This window comes from Cupressus sempervirens, chromosome 4, assembly GCF_028749045.1.
Source record: "Cupressus sempervirens isolate cs-2001-9-10 chromosome 4, ASM2874904v1, whole genome shotgun sequence".
Taxonomy (NCBI): Eukaryota; Viridiplantae; Streptophyta; class Pinopsida; order Cupressales; family Cupressaceae; genus Cupressus; species Cupressus sempervirens.
In genome coordinates, this window is record NC_143121.1 from 667,164,322 (window position 1) to 667,187,867 (window position 23,546).

A 23,546-nucleotide genomic window follows, 5' to 3' on the forward strand; every position below is an offset into this window, starting at 1 on the left:
GCAAACCTTCAATTTCACAAGTTTTTCGAACTCTTACCAGCCACATCTCCCATAATCTTCTAAACTTTCCATTATCTTCCTACTAATTTTTTTGCAAATGCCAATCTTCTTCATGTCATATGAAATGTAGCTTCCGTAATGCATGTAAATAAACATAGATTATATGAGATTAGGAATTCGTAATAGCAAATATAATCTGAATGTTACAGAGAGATGGCTGTTATTTATTCAAACAACTATTAGATCTTGATTAATATTAATATAGAAATCTTAGTCTTTATTTTATAGAAGTCGCAGCCTATAAAGGTTGTCATTGTGTCTCTAAAAAAATATATAAAAGACAATATTTAATGAAATTGCAGCCTCTAAGAAAAAGCAGATTACATTATCTGAAAGAAGAAACTTAATGACATGCTAGTGAAACCTCTTTACCAATTAACATATTCCAAGTTGGTCCAATATCATTCACATGATCATGGAGTACATTATAACCTGTCCAACGTTTCAATCTGTTCAACATGAAAAACTATATAACATGTATCATGATGGAAGTGGGGAGCGTGCAGGTAGGAAACATTGTTTGCACTGCTGGTTAGGACATATTTTCTCTTCGGGAGGAGATAGTCGAGATTGATTCTTGGTTTCCTCAGTGGAGTGTAGGTGATTTGTTTGATGTTACACCTATGACTTAGCTGTCGGAAGAAGAATATTCGGGGTCTTCAGCTGCTATTAAAGCCCTGGTGGTTGTTTTTTCTGGGATCCATTTCTTTTTTCCCTTGTAGAACACCTTTGGTTTTCTAAGGCCCTTGGGTTTGGGTCTCTTTCTCTTGCCTGTAGTTCTGTCCTTTTCGTTTCTTCTTCTATTACTAGATCACTGTGTGTTCTCGGTTGAAGAAGAGTCTTTATGGGTGAATGATTATGATTGTGTTTAGGAGTAGAAGCAGCGCTAATTCATAGGTTTCATTTTTGTCTTCCTTAAATGTTTTTCGTTTGTTTTCATTGCTGTCTTTTCCGGGTTCTCTTGGGTTAGTTGAGTTTTTGATCAGAGAACTTGGTGGTATCTTTTTGTGCATTTTTCTTATGAGTTTAAGGTGTAATTCACATTTTCTCTTCTCTTGTATTGTGTTGATTCTTGATTTGATAAGGTTTATATTATGAAGTAGCAACTCATTCTTTTCAGCAAATTCGATGGAAAGACCAACTCTAAATACATGTTTCTTAAAAGACTAGAAGAAATAATAAGGATGATGAATCCTTCCAAACTTAAGGCTTTGCTTGACCAAGGTAGATGTACCTAGATTTAACAAACTAAACATTGTTATTCAACACAATCTTTGAATCAATGAATAAATAATCTCATATGAGACAAAAAAACATAATAGGGAGCTGCTAGATAATGGATAAATTGTTGAAATATTAAATGCATATAGTCGTTTGCTCCAAGAGCCAAATGCCCACCTACCATCCTGACCGTGTTAGAAACATTAAAGCTCAGTAGGTGAGTTTTCAAATTTGGAAATGATGGGGAAAGTATTTTTGACAGAAGACAAAAGGAATGTCTCACATTCATTTGATGAGTTGAAGTTGAAGAGAGATCAGAAGTTGTAGAGAAGGAAGAAGAAAGAAAGTGATCAGCAGATTTAGTCGTGGAGAGGATAGTAGAAAGCTTGTCTCGTGCCTGCAGTTGCATGTGTTTCTTTGCTGGTCATTCTATAAATTTGTGTTTGTTGAATTCATCTTGTGAAGTAGTGATTGCTCTAGGCACTATTGTATGCAGCCATTAGAGCCATAAGTTTAAAGTTTAAATTTTGAAGTTTTACCCGTTTGAAGATTTAGAGTTATTTTAGGGTTTTCTATTTGTAGCCAAATGCTCCCAGATTTTGTGTTGCGTACACTCAGCTCCTTCATGTGCTGAGCTCACTCACACCTTCCTACCACTCAGCTCCTTAATGTGTCAAGCAAAAACTGACACTCGGCAATAGTTAGTGCCGAGCAATTTTTTTTTTTGAGTTGTGATTTATTTTTTACATATTATCAGAGCTTTGACGCCCCGCATCCACTATGAGTTAGGGTATATTTTTCTAGGATATTTGACATGGCAGGAGATGCAGGAAAGATATGGTAACAAACACCATCCTTCAATGGATAAAATTATGATACATGGGCAAAGAAAATGAAAACCATAATGGTTGCAAATGATTTATGGGAGTTTGTGATTAATGGGTTCAATGATGTGATAGACCCAACTTAGTATGTTGCTCTCACAAATTCACAAAAGACTCAGTTGAAAGAGTCAAGGAGAAAGGATGCTAAGGCATTAAGTTTAATTGAAGCAGCAATGATAGAGACAAATTTTCCCAAAATTATAGTAGAAAATTATGCAAAGGAAGCATGTGATATCCTTGAGACGAACTTGAAGGGGACCGATAAGGTCAGAGTAGTGAAGCTACATATGATCATAAGAGAATTTGAGAACTTTTAGATGAGGGACAATGAATTTATTGTAGAGTTCAACTCACGAATCTCCACTTTGATAAACCAACTCAAACAAATGGAGAAGAATATGATGAGTAGAGGATAGTAGAGAAGATACTGAGTAGTTTTCCTTAGAAATATGACAATCTTGTCATGACCATAGAGGAAGCAAAGGATCTCGCCACATTGACCATGGATGAGTTGATGGGAACTCTTCAAACCCACGAGCACTAGATAAACAGGTCAGCCACTACTTCCCAAGAGCAATCCTTCAAGGCTCAAGATAATTCAAGAGGTAGGAGGAGAGGAAGAAATGGCTTTGGTAGAGACTCAAGAAATAGAGGTCATAGAAGGAATGGTCAAAGGAATGCTGGTGCAAAAAGCTCAGGAAGGGAAAGCAACCAGGAGGGAGCAAGCACCTCTGAAAAAAACTCTAGAGGAGGTAAGAAGAATTACAACTGCAATAAGAGTAATGTGGAATGCTACTACTATCATAAGTATGGGCATTATGCAAGTGAATGCTGGAAGAAGCCGAGTGATCAGTCAAAGCACAATGCTAATGTGGCTGATGTGAACATGAGAAATGCAATCAATCCCATAGCCTTCATCATGTGTAACATTGGTGAAGAAGGAAGCCTTGAGGTATGGTACCTAGATAGTAGTTGGAGCAACCACATGAGTGATAATGAAAGTTTATTTTCTTTCATTGATAAGACTTTTACGTCTGAAATTAGAATGGGAAATAATGGAACCATTCCCATAGTGGGCAAAGGATCTATTATGGTCTGCACCAAGCAAGGTGAGAAGAAGGAAGTACAGAATGTGTATTTTGCCCCAGGTATGAAGCACAATTTGATGAGTGTTGGACAACTCATTTAGAATGGATATAAAGTGGTGATGGAAAATGACAAGTGTGTCATTCATGAGAAAGATGGGAGTAATCGATTACTTGTAGTAGTCCAAATGACAAAGAACTAGATGTTCTCATTGAGAATAGAGACATATTTCTCTTCTCAAGTCAATGTTGCACCTCCCAAGCATGCATGTACATCAGTACACTAGCAATCAACTCTTAGGAGAACGATTGAAGACCCTTCCAAGCTTTAACATCTTAGGTATGGACATCTTGGCTTTGCTGGTTTATATTTTTTGTCCAAGAAAAGAATGGTAGAAGGTTTGCCAAGTATTGCAAATTCATACGATAAGTGTGAGGCTTGCATATTGGGTAAGCAACATAGGCTTCCCTTTAATTTTTGAAATTCTATAAGGGCTAGAGCACCATTAGAATTGGTGCATTTTGATTTGGTAGGCCCTATGCAAACCACTTCTATTGGGAGGAGTACTTATTTTATGACATTTATAGATGATTTTAGTTGTAGGACATTGGTGTATTTTTTGAAGAACAAATTTGAAGCATTTGATAAATTTTTTGATTCAAAGCCTTGGCTAAAAAAAATGTGGACACTATATTAAGGTCCTTAGATCAGATAGAGAAGGGGAGTATACCTCCAATATGTTTGTAAATTTTTGTAGGAAAAATGGCATAAAGAAAGAGCTGACAACTAGCTATGCTCCACATCAAAATGAAGTGGTTGAGAGGAAAAATAGGATCATTGTTGAAATGGCAAGAAGTATGATGAAAGAAAAAGGGCTCCCAACTAAATATTGGGGAGAAGCTATAGCAACAACAATATACTTGATCAATAGGTTTCCTACAAAATTAGTTTGTGACAAGATTCCTCTTGAGGCTTGGTCAAAAGGAAAATGGACAGTTGAACACTTGAGAGTGTTCAAATGTGTAGCATATGCACATGTGCCTAAGGAACAAAGAAAAATGCTAGATGAAAAAGGTGTGAAGTGCATCTTCATAGGGTATAGCTTAGAATCAAAGGCCTATAGGCTATATGATCCAATTAACAAGAAGATCATCATTTTAAGAGATGTGGAGTTTCTCAAAAATCAGTCTTGGGATGGCTTGGTAGATGAATCCTCAAGCACTTCAAGTAAACTGCCTACCATTAAAGAGGAAGAAGATGACATTGATGACCAATAAGAAGATGGAGCAGCAAATATAGATTGCAAACAAAAGAAAAAAGGGAAGCAACCCTTAACATGTCAAGCAATAGCTCCAAGCACTTCAAGATAGCCTCAAGCTAATGTGCAAAATAGTAGTAGTAGCAATACTAAAAATTCCGATCCCACTCTCACCTCCCTATTGCCAAGAAAGACCAAGAGTCTAAGGGAGATATACCAATATAAAAGGTATGAGGAAGATTATGATGAGAGTGTAAATTTTGCATTATTTTCTCATAGTGATCCAATATATTTTGAGGAAGCTATGAATGAGGAGAAATGGTGTAATGTCATGATGTGGAAATAGATGCTATTGAAAGAAATGAAACATGGGAGTTAACTACATTGCCTCCCAAGAAACAAATAATTGGAGTGAAATGGGTATACAAGACTAAGTGCAATGTTGAAGGAAAAATACATAGGCATAAAGCATGTTTAATGGTCAAGGGGTATAAACAACAGTATGGTAGAGATTATGATGAGACATATGGCTTAGTTGCAAGAATGGAAATTGTGCATGCTATCATAGCAATTGCAGCCCAGCACAAATGGAAGGTATATCAAATGGATGTGAAGTTTTCCTTCTTGAATAATGTATTGAAAGAAGAAGTATATGTGGAGCAACCACTTAGTTATGAAGTTGTAGGTGAAGAGAACAAGGTGTATAGTTTGAAGAAAGCTCTTTATGGGCTTGAGCAAGCCCCACGGGCATGGTACAATAGAATTAACTCATATTTGATGAGCAATGGCCTTAGCAAAAGTGATGGTGAGCCCACACTTTACATCAAGGCAACAAATGGTAATGCACTAATTGTTGTCTTGTATGTTGATGATTTAATTTTCACTAGAAATGATAATTTGCTAATTGGTGAGTTCAAAGAGGCTATAAAAAATGAGTTTGAAATGATAGACCTAGGTCTCTTGAAGTGTTTTCTAGACATAGAAGTAAAACAAATGCGTGATGGCATCTTCAGCTCTCAAGAAAAATATGCAAGGCAGATCTTGGAGAGAGTCAAAATGTAGAATAGTAAGGTCACCCCAATACCAACTGCAGTAGGTCTAAATTTGAGCAAGGAAGATTGCAGCAAAAGTGTGAATCCAACACTATACAAGAGTATGGTTGGAAGTTTGATGTATTTGACTACTACTCATCCAGACATAATGCATGTAGTAAGTCTAATTTCCATATTTATGGAAAATACCAAAGGATTCCCATTGGGAAGCAGGAAAGAGGATCCTAAGGTATGTGAATGGTACCAAGGGATTTGAAATTTTGTATACTGTAGCAAATGATTTCAGGTTGGTTGGTTATACAAATAGTGATTTAGTTGAAAGTTTAGATGATAGGAAGAGCACTTCTGAATACATTTTTCATATGGGATTGGGTGCAATTTCATGGGCATCCAAGAAGCAACCTATTGTTGCTCAATCTATAGCAGAGGCTGAATACATAGCAGCAAATGCAATAGCATTCCAAGCTATTTGGTTAAGGAGGATCTTGACAAATTTGAATGAAAGGCAAGAGGATGGAACCACAATTTGTTGTGACAACATCTCAATTGCATTGTCCAAGAATCTAGTCTTCCATGGGAGAAGCAAGCATATAGAGATTAGATATCACTTCATCAAAGATTTGGTGGAGAATGGGGATATCAAAATGAAATTTTGCAATTCTGAGCAACAGTTAGTAGACATATTTACTAAGCCATTAGGTATTGGAACATTTGTACACCTAAGAGAGAGTCATGGTGTAGTTGATATGGATCAGATTTGATCCTTGTTTTTTTGGCTCGGGACAAAGGGGGAGTGTTGAAATATTAAATGCATATAGTCATTTTCCCCTAGAGCCAAATGCGCACCTACCATCCTGACTACATCAAAAATATTAAAGCTCGGTAGCTAAGTTTTCAAATTTGGAAATGAGGGGGAAAATATTTTTGGAAAAAGAAAAAAAGAATGTCTCACATTCATTTGATGAGTTGAAATTGAAGAGAGATTAGAAGTTGTAGAGAAGGAAGAAGAAATAAAGTGATCAGTAGATCCAGTCATGGAGAGGACAGCAGAAAGGTTGTCTCGTGCCTGTAGTTGCACGTGTTTCTTTGCTGGTCATTTTGTAAGTTTGTGTTTGTTGAATTCATCTTGTAAAGTAGTGATTGCTCTAGGCACTATTGTATGCAGCCATTAGAGCTGTAAGTTTAAAGTTTAAAGTTTGAAGTTTTACCTGATTGAAGATTTAGGGTTATTTTAGGGTTTTTTGGTTGTAGTAAATGCTCCCAGATTTTGTAATAGTTTGAATCAAAGTTGAATAGAAAGCAAGAAGACATACATGAATCTATTGCTCTTCCTTATTCATTGCATTTGACAAGTTTAATGTTGAATACTTCAAGTTCTAGCTCTTTGGTTTTAATGGTGGAAAAGTTCATGTTATAAGTCATGTCACTCGGTCTTATCTTTGTTTAAAGTTTCCTCTTTGTAGTTATTGTCGAGCTTGCTCGGCATCCACTCTTATCGAGCTCCACCCTATAGTGGTGACCAAGCTCACTCAGCATCCATTTGTGTCAATTTTCCCTTCATGTGCTGAGTTCACTCGGCCCCTTCATGTGTCAAGCTCACTTGGCACCTTCCTACCACTCAGCTCCTTAACGTGTCGAGCAAAAGCTAACACTCGACAATAGTTAGTGTTGAGAATTTTTTTTTTTGATTTGTGATTTAATTTTCACATAAATATCCATTGAACTACAACCTAAACGGAGCATGAGATTAGGTAGTACAACACTTGCATAGATGTATAGATAATTCTAGGATTTGAACAATATTTTTCAACAAGAAGCAAAGCGATAATTATTAGTTAAAAACTTGCAAAACCCAACAAATATATTAGAGTAGTGCCTTATCCTATTGGGCCATGAAGTCATGTGAAACACAACATGCATAAAAAAATTTATTGATAGAAAAATATCTAGGAAATATTTCATTACAACATACTTTACTAGTAATCTGAACCCATCCTACTTTCAAATCCTTAGATATAACTAATAATTTTGCAACTTCCAACAAGCATTTATTGATCTATTAGACCAAAACATGAGAGATAGTCACATATCTCATAAAAAAATGTTAACGAGAACACTACTATTCTCTATGCTTCTTTAAAATTGATAAAATGAATAATACGTTTTATTAACAAACCTATGCTATCTCTCTCATACAACATAAAATGCAGCTAAACCAACAAAATGAACAATATGACATAACCTAGATTTGTATTATTTCTCAACAAAAAATTTACAAACCTACTTAAAATAAAGTGAACTTGGTGTAGGAAGCCAACAATATTTGGAGCCAAGAATAGTTTATCAAAATAATGGAGTTGGAACCTTGAGAAAGAAAGAACAAAAGAATATATAGGAGCAAGAATAAGCTTAAATTTTTTATGGTGATGACATTTGTCTCCCTTTAGTCTCCTCTAATATGTTTGAAAATCCCCCTCTCTCATCTCTTTGTAACCATTTTTTTACTCATTATTTTATGCCACCTTGAACAAGTCTAGCAGTGAAGAGAAACCTACAAATTTTTCCCCATTAGGGGCTTGCTGTAAAAATCTAGTAAGAAGAGAAAACTAGTAATAACTTGTAAAAGACTGATCAAAGATGATATAATAAACACTAATAACAGTGATAAAATTCTCTTTGAATGTGTCTTTAACACCTACAAAATAGACTGTAATGTCCCTTGACAAAGTTGGGGTATACAAATCTCCATATTTGGAAAAGAAACACTAAAGATTCCCCAAAATAACCTAATTTTCCCTTCTCCAAAACTCTTCATTTTTATTTTTTTGTATATTTTCACCCACTACTTTGTGCATTTTCACCAATTTCTCAATAATATCACAAAACACATTTACCCCTCTTCTTATCTTTTTTTCTTTCCTTACACATACCTTTTAATTTATTATTATAATTGGGGTCCCACATTCCTTGGTGCACTTTATATATAGTTTTTTAATAATATTTCCTTCCTATGATATTATGTATTTGATTTTCCATGTACATCATACAAAACTCATAATCCCCCTTTACTATTTTTTCAAATTTCTCATCATTTGTTAGGAAATCTCCTATCATAATATTTCATTATTTAATCTTCCTTAAGACCATCAAATTTTATTTTCCCACTCATTTTCTCTAACTAATAAACTTTCATTTACACCTCCTTACCACCATGTCATAGTCCCTAATTGGCCTAGCAATCCACCTCATTACCACCTCAATGCTCTATAAGTATCACCTAACTCATTTACCTAGTCAAAACCCACATGTCACTCTTGGAACATGTTAAGATCCCATGTTTGTATGATGTTTTCACCTTGGGACCATGTGATCATGAACTCCTTCTATTTGACATGCTTAGCTTCACCATCTATGTCACAATGCATGATGTGTGGTACATTCCTATTTTGTTATAGATCATCATCTCAGTTACTAACTCACTAGATGTCATCCACTTATCTCAATCTGTCATTCCTATTTTGACATCACTAATAAGCTAACTTGGACTACAAGATTGTGTGATTTTGACACCTAGATTTTCTTGCCAACTCACCACCTTTGTCATATTTGATGCATTCCATCTAGCACATTTTTGCTATGTATTATTTATGAACTCACTACCTAGGCTAGATTCCCTCTTATTTCTATAATATCTTGTCACTTGTACATGGAAAACTTGGATTAGCTTTCTAATTTCTGTGTCACCTAGGTCTCTCAATTTTTCTTCCTTGTCTCTAATTTAGCACTCTCTAGGTCTACCTAAGTCATCAAGTAAATCTTGAATTGGCACTTGTGCTTATGAGACTACTTTGACAAAACCCTTCTTTCTTTTAATAACTCTAAGTATAATAACTTCGTAATAAAAACATATCGAAATACTAGTGCACTGAAAATGTGGGATATCTCCCACATACCTGCTTTGGAACTAAGTCTACTAAAACTTGCACTCCTCTACATTTTCATGTAAAAATGAAAATCTCCATGTGACTTCCCCACTATTTTAAGAGGTGTTCAACTCTTAAAAGACTTGTAATGTAGACCATGCTTTGATGTTGTTGGCATCATCTTGTCTATTTTTTGATTAAAATATACCTTCATCCATTTTACTATCCATGCTAATGTATATTACCTATAGTGTACACCTCCAAGGACAATGACTAAAACATTTTTCTTACCTTTATGCGATCTAGTGCATAATACATGAGGATCATTTCCAAAGAAAAGAAAATACAATTTTGAAGATGATGATTTGAAGAAACACCCCACTCACATCAACTCCAATGTGATGCCACTAAATCTTGAAACACCTACTTGCATCTTGGCTAATGCTAGTCCACTATTTCACTTTGGAATCACAATTGTACTACATAAACTCACATGCACAATCTCTAGCTCGCAATTATCTACCATGCAAAAGGAAATCACATAAAATATCTAATACGAAATATTTTAATCTCTAGAATTTCTCCTTTCATTTGGATCTACATTTCATATAGCTTTAAAAGAATAGAATATTGGATTTGGGGAGACTAGAAATTTGAACAATCCTTGAAAAAAACCCTGACAATATGGCCATGAAAGACTCTTCTTGAAAAAATGTAGGATGAAATATATCACTACTTCAACTTGGACACCTATTGACATGTAACTAAAAAATACAAAAATTCTAAATAAATTACATTCATAATTGGCTTGAAAAATATATCAACTAAACACTAGATAACTTGCAACTTGGGATATATGATGTCTATGAAATGAAGAATAAATGATTGCAATTGAGAGGTGATGACAAAAATTCAAGTCACATTAAAAAAATTTCCAAGCATGACCCTTTTACATTGTTTAACCTGAAAATTAGAGATATAAAATAAACAACAAATAGAATATGCATGGAAAACTAATCAAATGGATTCATTAGGCTTTGAAAATGCACACAGGGGATATTTATAAAGTTTACAATTCAGTAGGAAACCTATCTTCAACCCATTAATAAAAAACCTCATAATTAAATACCTCAAAGTAGAATAATTAGAATCTAGGATAAAGTGCAAAGTGCATATATGAATGAAACACTTTGAACAAGGTAGATGCAATATCTATCAAACCAAATTCTAGGGGTTTTTAATTTTAAAGATAAGCTATATGATTCACATTTAAAATTTCCCCAAGTTATTACTTTTTCACACTTAACATGAATCAAAATATTAAATTACAAAGTAGGTCAATTCATTGAATTTAATACTTGGGGAGATTTTAAATATTGTCACAAGATTGAAATGACATGTAAAAAACTCACTACATATGCCAACTAGGGACTTAAAATCAACATATTGGGTAAATGAAACATGAGGAGAATACCACTCTCTTTATAATCCATAAAATTTACCTAGTACGTGAATGTTTGAAATAAAAAATAGGACATCTCAAACATATGCGAAAGTTATCTTCAAAATTTGAAATGTTGGTCACCAAAAGGATCAATCTAGCATTGTATGAGTTAAGAGCATAGAAAGATCTTAGATATTTGGTTAGAGAAGAACAAAAATTTTCCAATAGCTTATTATGAAGGGAAAGAAAATCAAACATAACTTCTATTTGGTGGCCTTGAACCACCAAAAAAAAAATATTTCATTCCCTTATCCCAAGTTTGACTTTCATCAACATATGTGATCAAATCATAGATTTAGGGGATTTTCTCTCTCTTCCCTTGGGATTCACCAAGGTGAAGCCTTGGCATGATGATTTCTAACATTATTTGGAATCCTTTTGTAAGATGTCTTTGTACTTTAGGATTCCCTACCTCCCTCTTAATCTTTGGGCAGATCTTGTCCTTGAAGAAGTTTGTGACAAACATGGAGAATTTATTATGATAGATGAGGAGTCCTTTCATATTCTCCACTGTACAATTAATTGAATTCTTGTTTAAATTAATTATTCTAATTATTTTATTATATAATATAAGATAAAGTCTCCAAAAGGTTCTTGGATAATGAATTTGGGCTATGATGTATTTGTATTTAGATACAAAAGTATTTCAAGAGTGACAATATTGTCGCTAAATGGAAGACAGAGAAATGTAAATTAAAAAAGTCTTCCTCATGGTCAAAGGGAACCTCTACTCATCATTACATGTAATTATTAAGCTCTATCCTCCTTCATATGGGAAAGCTAATGAATTGAAGCCAACCCTTGATATTGAGTCTCCCTCTAATCACACTATGTGTTCTTCCTCTTTGATGTTGTCATTGTTCCTTCTAATACAAGAGCTAAATGTGTGACCATTTTCATTTCAAATAGTATCTCTCTTGTTTTCACTATTTTCAAAGCCTCTTTTTCTCCTCCTATCCCTAAGGAACTATTGCCCCTATAACTATTGGAGGCATTGTATCTTTTTTTAGTGTTGGATTTTCATCTATCCCTACCCTTGGTGGACCTGATATCCTTGCCACTACTAGTTTTTTTATAGTTTCATGGACTTGTTGGTTTGGAAGTATGAGGCTTTCAAGGTTGAATAAGGATGGATTGTTGTCAATGGAAAACAAGAAGGTATCTAAGGGAAATTCTTAATTAATGATATTTTTACCTTTGTTGGGTAGTCAGATGATTGATTGCCTTATCATTTCATAACTATAATATCTTCTTTTGTTGGAGAAGTGTGTTTCTTATCTCCTCTTTTTCTTCTTTTTCCTATTTTGTCATTGTTTTATTTATCCTAATGGAGTTTATTGCATATTTTACAATAGGGTTTTAGGTTACACAAAGAAATCCCTACCTTATATTAGGTTTGAAAATGTCTTCAAACCCTACTTTCACTTAATAAAAACTATATGAGATCAAAAATTTGAAAATGTTATCATAAAATCTCTTCCTACATATATATGGAACCATAGGCTAAAAGATAACTTTACATTTATAACCAACCATGTTCTTTTAATCATACCCCTCTTCACAAACATTCTTAATAGTATATGTATCATTGTTAATATCATTAATAGGTGCAATATAATTTTTTTATTATCAAGTAATGTATTAAAATATAATACAAAATGGTTATGATGCATTACTATACATTCATTAGGAAGAAAAAGTTAAATTTTATTATTTACATTCATGGATACCTCCATTTTCAGAAAATGGCTCAGCCAATAAGATACTTGGTTCCCCAATATTGTCATCATTAGAAAAAAAAAAAAAGTTAATGCAAACCTCTCTCATACACATTTTGACATAGGGCCAACTAATCTACAACATATTCTTGATCAAAACATGTTTTAGATTCTTCATTGAAGTAGTTGTCCACATTTTTGTCACAATCCTCTTTTCAAAAAGAAGAAAAATATAAGTATGAAAAATAAACTTGTTCATCAATACAACCTTCATGACATTAGAACTCACTATCATGTCCTTTAATTTCTTCTTCATAAAGATACTAAGATAAATTTATTCATATGAGATCAAATCACTATCAATAATGCTTTGTTCACTTTCATTATCACTATCTTATGCATAGATTTATTCACTTTCTTCATGCAGGCTACATGATCCTTCAAAATCATAGGACTATTTATAATTAGTACATGTACCCTATGACATCAAACAAGAAACAATTCCACCATATTTTGCAAAATCTAAAAATGAATATATCTTTAATTCATCTATTTTACAAATTTCTTCACTAACCATTTCATCAGTAAGATGAGGAATAACCATTGGTTGCAATCAATTCTCTTTTCCTACATCCTTTACCCCAAATTTATAAAAAAATCTAACATGATCGATAGGGACATATATGTTTTGGATTTCATTTCTAGCCCTCAAATCATGCACATTTTCATTTAGACGTTTATGAAAAATATAATTAACTAAAAGAAAACCCTTCCCAATTCCATACTTTAAATATTTTTAAAGTCTATGGGTGTCATGCATGCCCTATGTAAGGTTCTAAGATCTTGATCTCTCAAAAAAGAAACTCATCTTCTCATCAAATGCTCCTAATTAAACACGTAAGCATACATCATCATGAATCCTCGAACTGATTCAAATCTCACCCAATGTCTTAACAATTCTAATATTGATAGAAGGAACAACTTCTCCCTCTTCATTGCAATCACCATGAGTTTCAAAACTATTACATATGGGTTTATCCTATCAAAAAACTACCAAAATGAAATACAACTTATTCTACCCAAGAAGTCAAAAGAGGTGGTAAAAAAGAAAACCATTGACTAGCATTTTCCTTCAATGTTTGCACAAAAGACTTCATAAAAACATTCTCATTACATATTTCATAATTATCACTAAGTTCAACAATGTCTTACAAGTGCCAACTTGTTGAGCCAAGATCTTTTCCACTAAATTTTGGTAAATGCTTTCCATTCTTTACAAGAACAACATTAGGGAAATCTTGAATGCCATTAAAGAAAATAGCCTTTAGATATGCATGGAGAAAATAATGCATGAACTAGACATGATTCTGTGCTCAACACTTCTCAAAAATTTATATTAAATCCAACACATATTCATACAATTTTTATATTTACAACTCACAACATAAATTTTTTTTCTCTATAATAAAATAACATAATTCAACATAATTTACAAATTTACATAAGATGAAATATCACTCAATAGGGAAACCTTTTATTGCAATTTTATTTTCATGAAAAATTATTCATATGAAAACCAAAATACCTCAAAATGATGCTGCTACAAATTAACTTGGTCTCTATAAACTTTGGTGGATATGGAACTCCTTCACACCTCACTTGAATTATTTTATAGAGCCACTATCTCTTTGAAAAAAACAATAATCTTTGTACTATAATTTTTTTTCTATCTAAACTTTTTCAAAAGAAATGTACCAATACACATAAAACTTTATTTTTAACAACATGATCTATTTTGATTTATCTCCTTGACCATGAATTGATTCACAAGGGATTTAAATTTATAACATCATTATTGAATATCCTCAAATTATTTCACTATAACAATGCAATTGGTGTAAAGATCTTTGGAGTCATCACTCACACTTAGTGAGATGAAATTTAAACAATTACATTACATTGACAAATGTGGACTACACATATAGTTGATGGAAAATATAGATTATAAAACCACCTATGGAGAATTAGACACTTGAAAAAGGGAATAAAAATTAAACATGACTCTATTTAGAAAGATAAATAAACACTCACTATAAACCATTTCTACAATAGTAAAATCATTGAATAATATCATATACAATAAAGCTATATCAATCTTCCCTAGTAGAGTCACCACTTTGGTGGTTCCTGATTTGGTAGGATATCTACTATAAAGTAGCTAACTAAACTCTTAAAATAATTATAAAGAGAATCCAACTCTAAATATACATTCCTAAGAGGACTGAAAAAAATGACAAGGATGATGAATCATTCTACATTTTGGGCCCTCCAAAACCAAGGTGGGTGAATCTATATTAAAATCAATAAATATATAATACCATATGAGGCATCAAACATAACAAGAAGCTACTAGATAATAGCTAAATATCCATTGAACTACAACCTAAATAGAGCATGAGATTAGGTAGAAAATCACTTTCACAAAAGTAAAGATAATTTTGTGATTTTAATAATACTTTACAGAAAATAGATAATGGAAAATGAGTAGCTAAAAATATTTGAAAGCCTACAAATAGTTGAGATCAGTGCCTTATCCTATTTGGTCATGGACTACAAGATGAATTCCAATAAATATTAAAAAACCCACTTTCATCATGACCAATAGAAGTCTAGTGTTTCACTTTAAAATCTAACTTTAAGAAGTCCCAATTTAGAATTGTGCTACTCACACCTATGCAATATTTTTCATCAAATCCTTCAAATGCCTAAAAGTACATCAACCTCTTCTATAGAATAGTTAAAATTAGACCTTGCATTATTATTTAAATAAAATTTATATGCCTCATTGACATCATTATTATACCTCCCCTATGACAATCCTTTTGCATAAAAAGCCATCATCAACATCATTTTCACTTTGAAAATAGGGCTTTCCTAACATAATTATTACTTGCTACTACTTCATATAAAATAAATGAAACATCACCAAATGTAAGGCATTCAAGAATTATCAATTCTCCATTCATCATGTTGACATTTGAGTTCTCAAAAATGAACATCATCCCCCATCTTCCAAACTAGCAGGATCAACATTTGTATAGTGATGTTGAAATTATTAGACCATCTTTTAAAAAAGTGAATGTTAGTTGTTCAAAATATTTGCATGTATGTGGCATGATGGATATTGGATGCAACATCCCAATTTGTTTGTTTAAAGATCTAAAATGATTTTTCATATCTATTATATCACCAATTCACTTTATTTCTCAGACCATTCTATCTTTAAGCCTAAAGCAATATTCTAGTACAACTAGCCTATTCCAAATAAACCTACCTAATTTTTTAATTCATATTAATCAAATTTCTTGTGAATAATAAATTTATAAAAAATCCTTGTTCATTTTGATATGAACTAGACACTATTTGATCACTTAAGTTCTATGTTTCAACCATTTACAAAAGTTCCACACTTCCATTAAACTACCATTTGATGAGTCTTAAAAATTGATCAAATCAGGCAAGTGGGATCTAACAACTGATAGGAACCCTCTATGGTTTACAAACATCAACCCTGGAAAAGGGAATCACATCAAAAAATTGATAAATCAAATCTTAATCTCTTAACTTTCTCCTTTTTCTTTGATCTACACTTGGATACATCAAGAGGTAAAAATATGCATTTTAAAAATCCCTTGTAAAAGTAGCAGATGAGATCTAAGGAGGTTAGAAATTTGCAAATTTTCTCATAAAGTAACCAATAGAATGGATCAAAAACTTGATCTTCTTGAAAAACTATAGAATAAAAAATGTATCACCACTTTATCTTGGGTACATATAGATGTGCAACTATAAAATATAGAGTTTCCAAATAAATTGTATTGATATTTGGCTTGAGAAATATGCCAAATGAACACTTGATAACCTATAAAGTGGGATGTATGTTGTCTAGGACATGGAGATCACAAGAGTGAAACTTTGATATCATGAAAGTCAACCAAAACATTTAAAAAACTTGTAAAAATGACCCATTTATACAAAAAAACTAGATGATCAAGATCAATTATACAAAATAGAATGCAAGCATAAAGGGCCCAATAAACTAATCAAATAGATTTGTTAGGGTGTGGATATACAAACATGGGATATTTGTGAACTATAAAATTTAGGGGGAACATGGTCTTAAACTCATTAATCAAAAGCCTCAAAATTAAAGATCTTAAATTATATTTCATGAAATTTAGTTTAAAGTGCACTATGTATATGTGAATGAAATACCTCATTCTAGGCAGATAAAAAATCTATCAAAATTGACTGTGGAACCCTCAAATTCGAAGAAAAAGATATCAAATGCATAATGAGAATATCAAAAAGTCATGAGTCCATAATATGCAAGATGACTCAAAATAATCAATTATAAAGTAGGCATGTTCATTCATTTTAACATATTGGTAGACTCTACAAATTGACACAAGCTAGAAATGAAACCTTACAAAACTCACTCAACCTAAACTAGGAACTTAAAAAAAAGAAATGTGGTGAATTAAAGGTGAGGAACATACTACTCTTATGATAATGCATGAAATTTACTTGGCATATGAATGCTTCATATTCAAAATAGAGCACTTCAAAAATATATAAAGAGCATGTTAAAATATTCAGTATTTGTCACAAATATGTTAGTTAGGGAGGAAAAAAAGGTTATAGAAATATTATAGGTTATCTTTGTGAACAATTATAGTATCTTTAGCTATTTTTAAACTTAGTTTTTCTCCTTTTTGGCTTCATTTTTCTTCAAAATAGAACTAGAGATCAATTGCCTTTAGCTTGAAGTGGTTGGGCACCCATCTTAGAGAGATCAAGGACTTTGAACTTTCACTAATAATGTTTATTTGATTCAATTAGAGTGGTTTGTAGCACTATTCTTCCCATTTTATCTTTCCCTTCCTCTCTCATAACCCTATTCACTTGTAGGTTATGTTGGTCTTCCTAAATCTATCCCTATTGAGGTGGTGTCTGCCCTTCTATAGGTGAGATTCTCTCTTGAGTATTCAGTGCTAGTTTTGTTCATTTTATTTTATTTTTCATCATTCTTGTGGTTTATCAACTTGGAAACTTATCCTTTGTAGGTGGTTATCATCTTTTAGGATGATTTTAATGTTTGTATTTTGGGATCTTTTCACAGTTGTGGTTTCTCAAGAGTTAAGTTGTTTTGGGTCTACCTTTCCATCTAGCTAAAACTCATTGTCTTAAATATTCTACTTTCCAAGAAACTCTAATTAGTGGGTTCTAGGTGTCTTTCTATTAATTCAAGATCCTTACTTTCATAAATTATTTATCTTTTGATAACCATTCTATTGTTAGAATTCTTTAGAATAACTGAGAGGGGGGGGGGGCGGGGGGGGGTGGTGAATCAGTTATTTAAGGTCCAAATGCCCTATTAATACCCTTTTCTTATGTTCAAACTTAAATCAGTCATATAAGAAAATTACTGTAAATCAACATGCAAAGATAAAACATTCAAGATCAACACATGACACAATGATTTACGTGGAAAGTCAATTTGGGAAAAACCACTAGTAACATGCTACTTGATTTTCACTCTTCTGAAGTGATGTCCTGTTAAAAGCCTACCCTGTTAAAGGCTTACAACACACTGTTAAATGTGACCTTATTAGATGATTTCACCAAACTGTTAGGAATGGGCCTAGTTAAAGGTCTTTAGAACATCCACTTGGAATGTCACCCTGTTAAAGGATTTATCTAATGGCTATTAAACCAACCTAAGTCCATAGGATTTATCTTGCTGTTACAATTGCTAGAAAGTAACGATAATGGTCTTTTGATCTGATATAACTTACAACATACTTTGTAGATTTCAGATCACTCTTTCAGTTCAATCCTTATGCTTGGCTTCAATCTCTTCAGCTCTGACTGCTTGTCTCCCTCTCAAGCTTCGTCTCCTTGAGTTTTCCTACTCATTTTGCCAATGCAATCATTCTTGAGGTCGTCTATTAAATAGAGTTCCTATGCTTTCTTCTCCTTAGCACATTCTTTAGCATTTCATGCTTTTATGCTTGACTACGGCTCTCTCTCACACTATCCCCTCTATTCCACACTTCTTCTCTCTCTTTTTTCATTAACTTATGTCTTCTTATATACAAGTTTGATTTGTCTTTGCTACTCATTTCTCCCTCTCTAATTTTAGGGTTTCAAAATGGATTAGGTAGAATACAATGTATCTACCCCATATCTTGTTTTCTTCTTGAAACTTCGCCAGTTGTATCTTAAAAACCTTCTACATGGTATTCTGTATCACCAACTCATCATTCTTATCTTCCTTTTAATTCATAGATTTCTAGATAATGACTTTGTCGGCTTAGATCTGGCGAATCTTCGATTTCCTAAATAATGCAGCAACTCGGCATTATTGAGTTACTGGTGCTCGATACCTCTGTGTTACTCTACACCTACTCGGCACTTGATTCTGCTTGGCACTTGAACTTGCTCGGGACTTGAACTTGCTTGGCACTTGAACTTACTCGACACTTGAACTTACTCGACACTTGAACTTAGTTTGAGCTTTGCAAAAGACTTAGCTATAACCTTAGATCTTTTGATATGTTTCAGTGTTCTTATTCTTCGTATCTTTTAGTATGTCATCCAATACACTATTTCATCAATGGCTTAACTGATCCTTGTACTTCAATACAACATCATAACTTCAACCTTTCTCTAGGTGTTCTAGTTACATCTTATTGATTGCCTCCACCTTGACAATCAACTAATTGATAGTATTTGGATCACTAAAGCAATTTTCATCCCTACAAGTAGCAAGTTTGACATCAATGACAAAACAATGATTGAGGACATTCTTTACCAGTTCCATATATTATTCCAATAGTTGTTCTTATAATCATTTCAATTATTTCCAACAATCTCCCTCTTTGGCATTGATGGCAAAGCAAACTGATCAAGTAATCAATTCAGTTACCACCAAGATTGTATTGATTTGCTATATTTTCACTACTGATCACATATATCTCCCTCTTTCATATTATATCTCCCTCTTTCTTTGCATTGATCAGTTTCCTGCATATTTCTCCCTCTTTGACATAAATGCCAAAGATGTAGCATCTTTATCATACAAAATATAAGCTTTGGCTTCTTGATGTTTTTCTCCCTTTGTCACCATGCTTGTGATTGATTTGGAGTTTCAGTTCCTGTTGTCATCCTTTGCATCAACCTGTTAATATTTCAATGATTTATTCCTGTTGATGCAAGGCATCTTTCTTGTTTCCTTAAACTGCTTGACTTAGGGGTATAACCCCAGCTTGCCTCTAAGATATTCATAGGCATCCTTGGGCAATGGTTTGGTGAGGATATCTACAGTTTGTTCCTTTGTGTGAATGTATTCCAACTTCACTTGTTTGTCTTCTACCAATTCTCTAACATAATGATACTTGATTGCAATATACTTGGTTTTTGCATGCATCACTGGATTTTTGGATATGTTTATAGCACTTGTATTATCACAATACAATATCACCCATTTTGTTACTTCTTCTTTCATTCCATTCAATAGGTGTGTGAGCCATACAATGTTTGTACAATTGACTGTAGCTGTCACATATTTTGATTCTGCAGTGGACTGGGATATACATGTTTGTTTCTTGCTAGTCTAGGCAACCAGCCTTTTGCCTAGAAATAGTGCACCTCCACTTGTGCTTTTTCTGTCATCAATATTTCCTCCCCAGTCTACATCTATATATGCATTGAGTTCAAATTTTCCATTTTTTTTGTAGTATAGACAAAAATCATCAGTCCCTTTGAGATATCTTATTATTATTTTTACTGCTATGAGATGATTTTCTTTAGGATTAGCAAAGAACTTGGCCATTATTCCAACTGCTAATGCTATGTCTGGTCTACTATGTACAACATATTGTAATTTTCCAATCATGGATTTGTACATTGTTTGATTGACTTCTTCTGACTCATCATTTTTGGATAGCTTGTTTCCTATGGCCATTGGTGTGCTGACTAGTTTGGATTCCTCCAATCCAAATGTTTTAAGAATTTCTTTGATGTATTTTGATTGTGTAATAAATATTCCATGTTTGAGTTGATGAACTTGCAATCCAACAAAAAATTTGATTTCTCCAAACATGGACATTTCAAATTCATGTTTCATTTTGTTAGAAAAGCCTTTGCAAAGTACTTCCTTACTACCAAATACTATGTCATCCACAAAAATTTCAGATACAATAATGTCTTTACCTTCCTCAGCTTTGATGTACATGTTGCTGTTATCATCGGTTCTTTCAAATCCAATTTGCACTAGATACTTGTAAAGTCTCTCATACCATGCTCTCAGTGCTTGTTTCAAACCATAGAGTGCTTTATGTAACTTACACACCATATCCCTATTGCTTTCATCAACAAATCCTTCTGGTTGTTCAATGTAGACTTCTTCTTCTAGTATACCATTTAAGAAGGCAGATTTTACATCCATCTGATAGACTTTGAAATATTTGTAGGCAGTATATGCAAGTAAAGTTATTACTCCTTCCATTCTTGCAACAGGAGTGAATGTTTCTCCATAATCTATTCTTTTTTCTTGAGCATAACCCTTGCATACTAATCTGGCTTTATTTTTGGTAATCTCACCATTCTCATCTAGTTTATTTCTGAATACCCACTTGGTGCCAATCACATTCTTGTCAGTTGGTCTGGGGACCAAAATCAAGGTTTTATTTTTTCTTATTTGATCAATTTCTTCTTCCATAGCTTTATACCAGTCATCATCTTGTAATGCATCGTATATTGTCCTGGGTTCAGATTTGCTGATCAGACATGATTCATGTCTTAGTCTGTTCCTTGTCATTGGTCTTACATCTTTGTCACCAATTATTTGTTCAGCAAGGTGATGTCTTTTTACATATTTGGATAATCTTGGCTCTGTCCTTGTTTCCATATTTGGTCTTTCGAATTCAGGATCACTATGCTCTTCATTGTCAGGTTGTTCTTCATCCTGTATGCTGTCTTCTGAATCAGATTGTGCATTTTCTTCATTTTGTAACTCGGCTTCTGAATGCAACTCGGCATTCACTAGTTGTCAATCGGCTGAAACTGACACTTGTTGTTGATTTTCAATTTGATTGACATCATCCTCATCAGCAGTCATTCCTTCATAAGAGTATACAAAGGTTCTGTATTCTTCCATTTTCTTTGGTTCTTCAGCTTGGACTTCTGTGTGCTCATCAAAATTTATATTTGCACTTTCCACAATTTTGTTAGTGTTAACATTCAAACACTTATATGCCTTACTTCTTGTGGAGTAACCAAGAAATATACCTTCATCACTTTTTGCATCAAATTTTCCATTTCTAACATCTTTAAGGATAAAACATTTGCAACCAAACACTTTGAAATGTTTTACATTTGGTGAGTAACCATACCATAATTCAAAAAGTGTTGTATTTGTACCTTTCTTGACTTGTACTCGATTCAATGTATGAACTGCTACACTTATAGCTTCTCTCCAGTATTTTAGAGAAACATTCTTTTCCATCATTAATGTTCTGGCATAGTCAATTATAGATCTATTTCTTCTTTCAGCAATTCGATTCTATGGGGGAGTTCTAGGAGCTGATGTCTATCTTTTGATTCCTTTGTCATTACAGAATATCTCGAATTCATTTGATGTAAATTCACCACCTCTATCTGATATTAGACATTTCAAGCTTTTTTTGGTTTCCGCTTCAACTCTGGCCACATACCACTTAAACATTTGAAAAGCATCAAATTTTTGTTTTAAGAACATAACAATCGTCATCCTGGAATAGTGATCAACAAATAACATTATGTATTTATCTCCTCTATAGCTTTGTATTTCCATTGGACCACATAATTCAATGTGAACTAACTCAAGTATCTCTTTAGATGTATAGTTTTTGCTTTTGAAACTTGACTTTGTCATCTTTCCTAGTTGACATTGTTTACACATGACATTATTAGGCTTCTTCAATCTTGGTAGCCCTCTGACTTTCTTCATTTTACTAATTTTGACCAGATTGTCAAAGTTGACATGACATAATATTCTATGCCATAACCATTCATCATCAAATTTTGCAAGTAGACAAGAAGTATTATCCATATCAAGATAAAAAAAATTACTCTTTGTTTGATCTCCTTTTCTTATCAGTTTACCATCATTATCATAGATTTTTGCAGTTTTGTTTTCAAACTCCACTTTGCAACCTATATTGCCTAATTGTGAGACACTCAATAAATTGTAGTTTAATCCTTCAACATAGTACACATTGTCACATGAAATTTGGTCTATGAGCTTAATGGAACCTTTTCCTCTGATTTGACATGGAGCATCATTACCAAATCTAACACTATTTCCATCATACTAAGTAAAGTTAACAAACTTACTTTTGTCTCCTATCATGTGATGTGAGCATCCACTGTCTATGATCCATCTGTCATTCTTGTTTATACATGTCACCAGTGTTGTGGCTTCTTCTTCATCAAATTGGTCCTTCATGGCTACATAAACAACTTCATCATCATTGTCATCAAAATTTTCTTCAACAATATAACATTTCTTACCTTTTTCTTTGTAGTCTCTCTTGTCATCATCTCTTTTGTTCTTGTATTTGTTGCCTTCCTTGGAATCCTTTTTCTGTGGACATCTTGCAGCAATATGACCTACTTCATTGCAATTGAAACAAATGATAGGCATCTTAACTTTGAATTTTCCTTTTCCCCTATGAAATCTTCTAACAAGAAATGCTTCCAATTGTTCCATATCTTCCTCATCAGTGCTACTGTC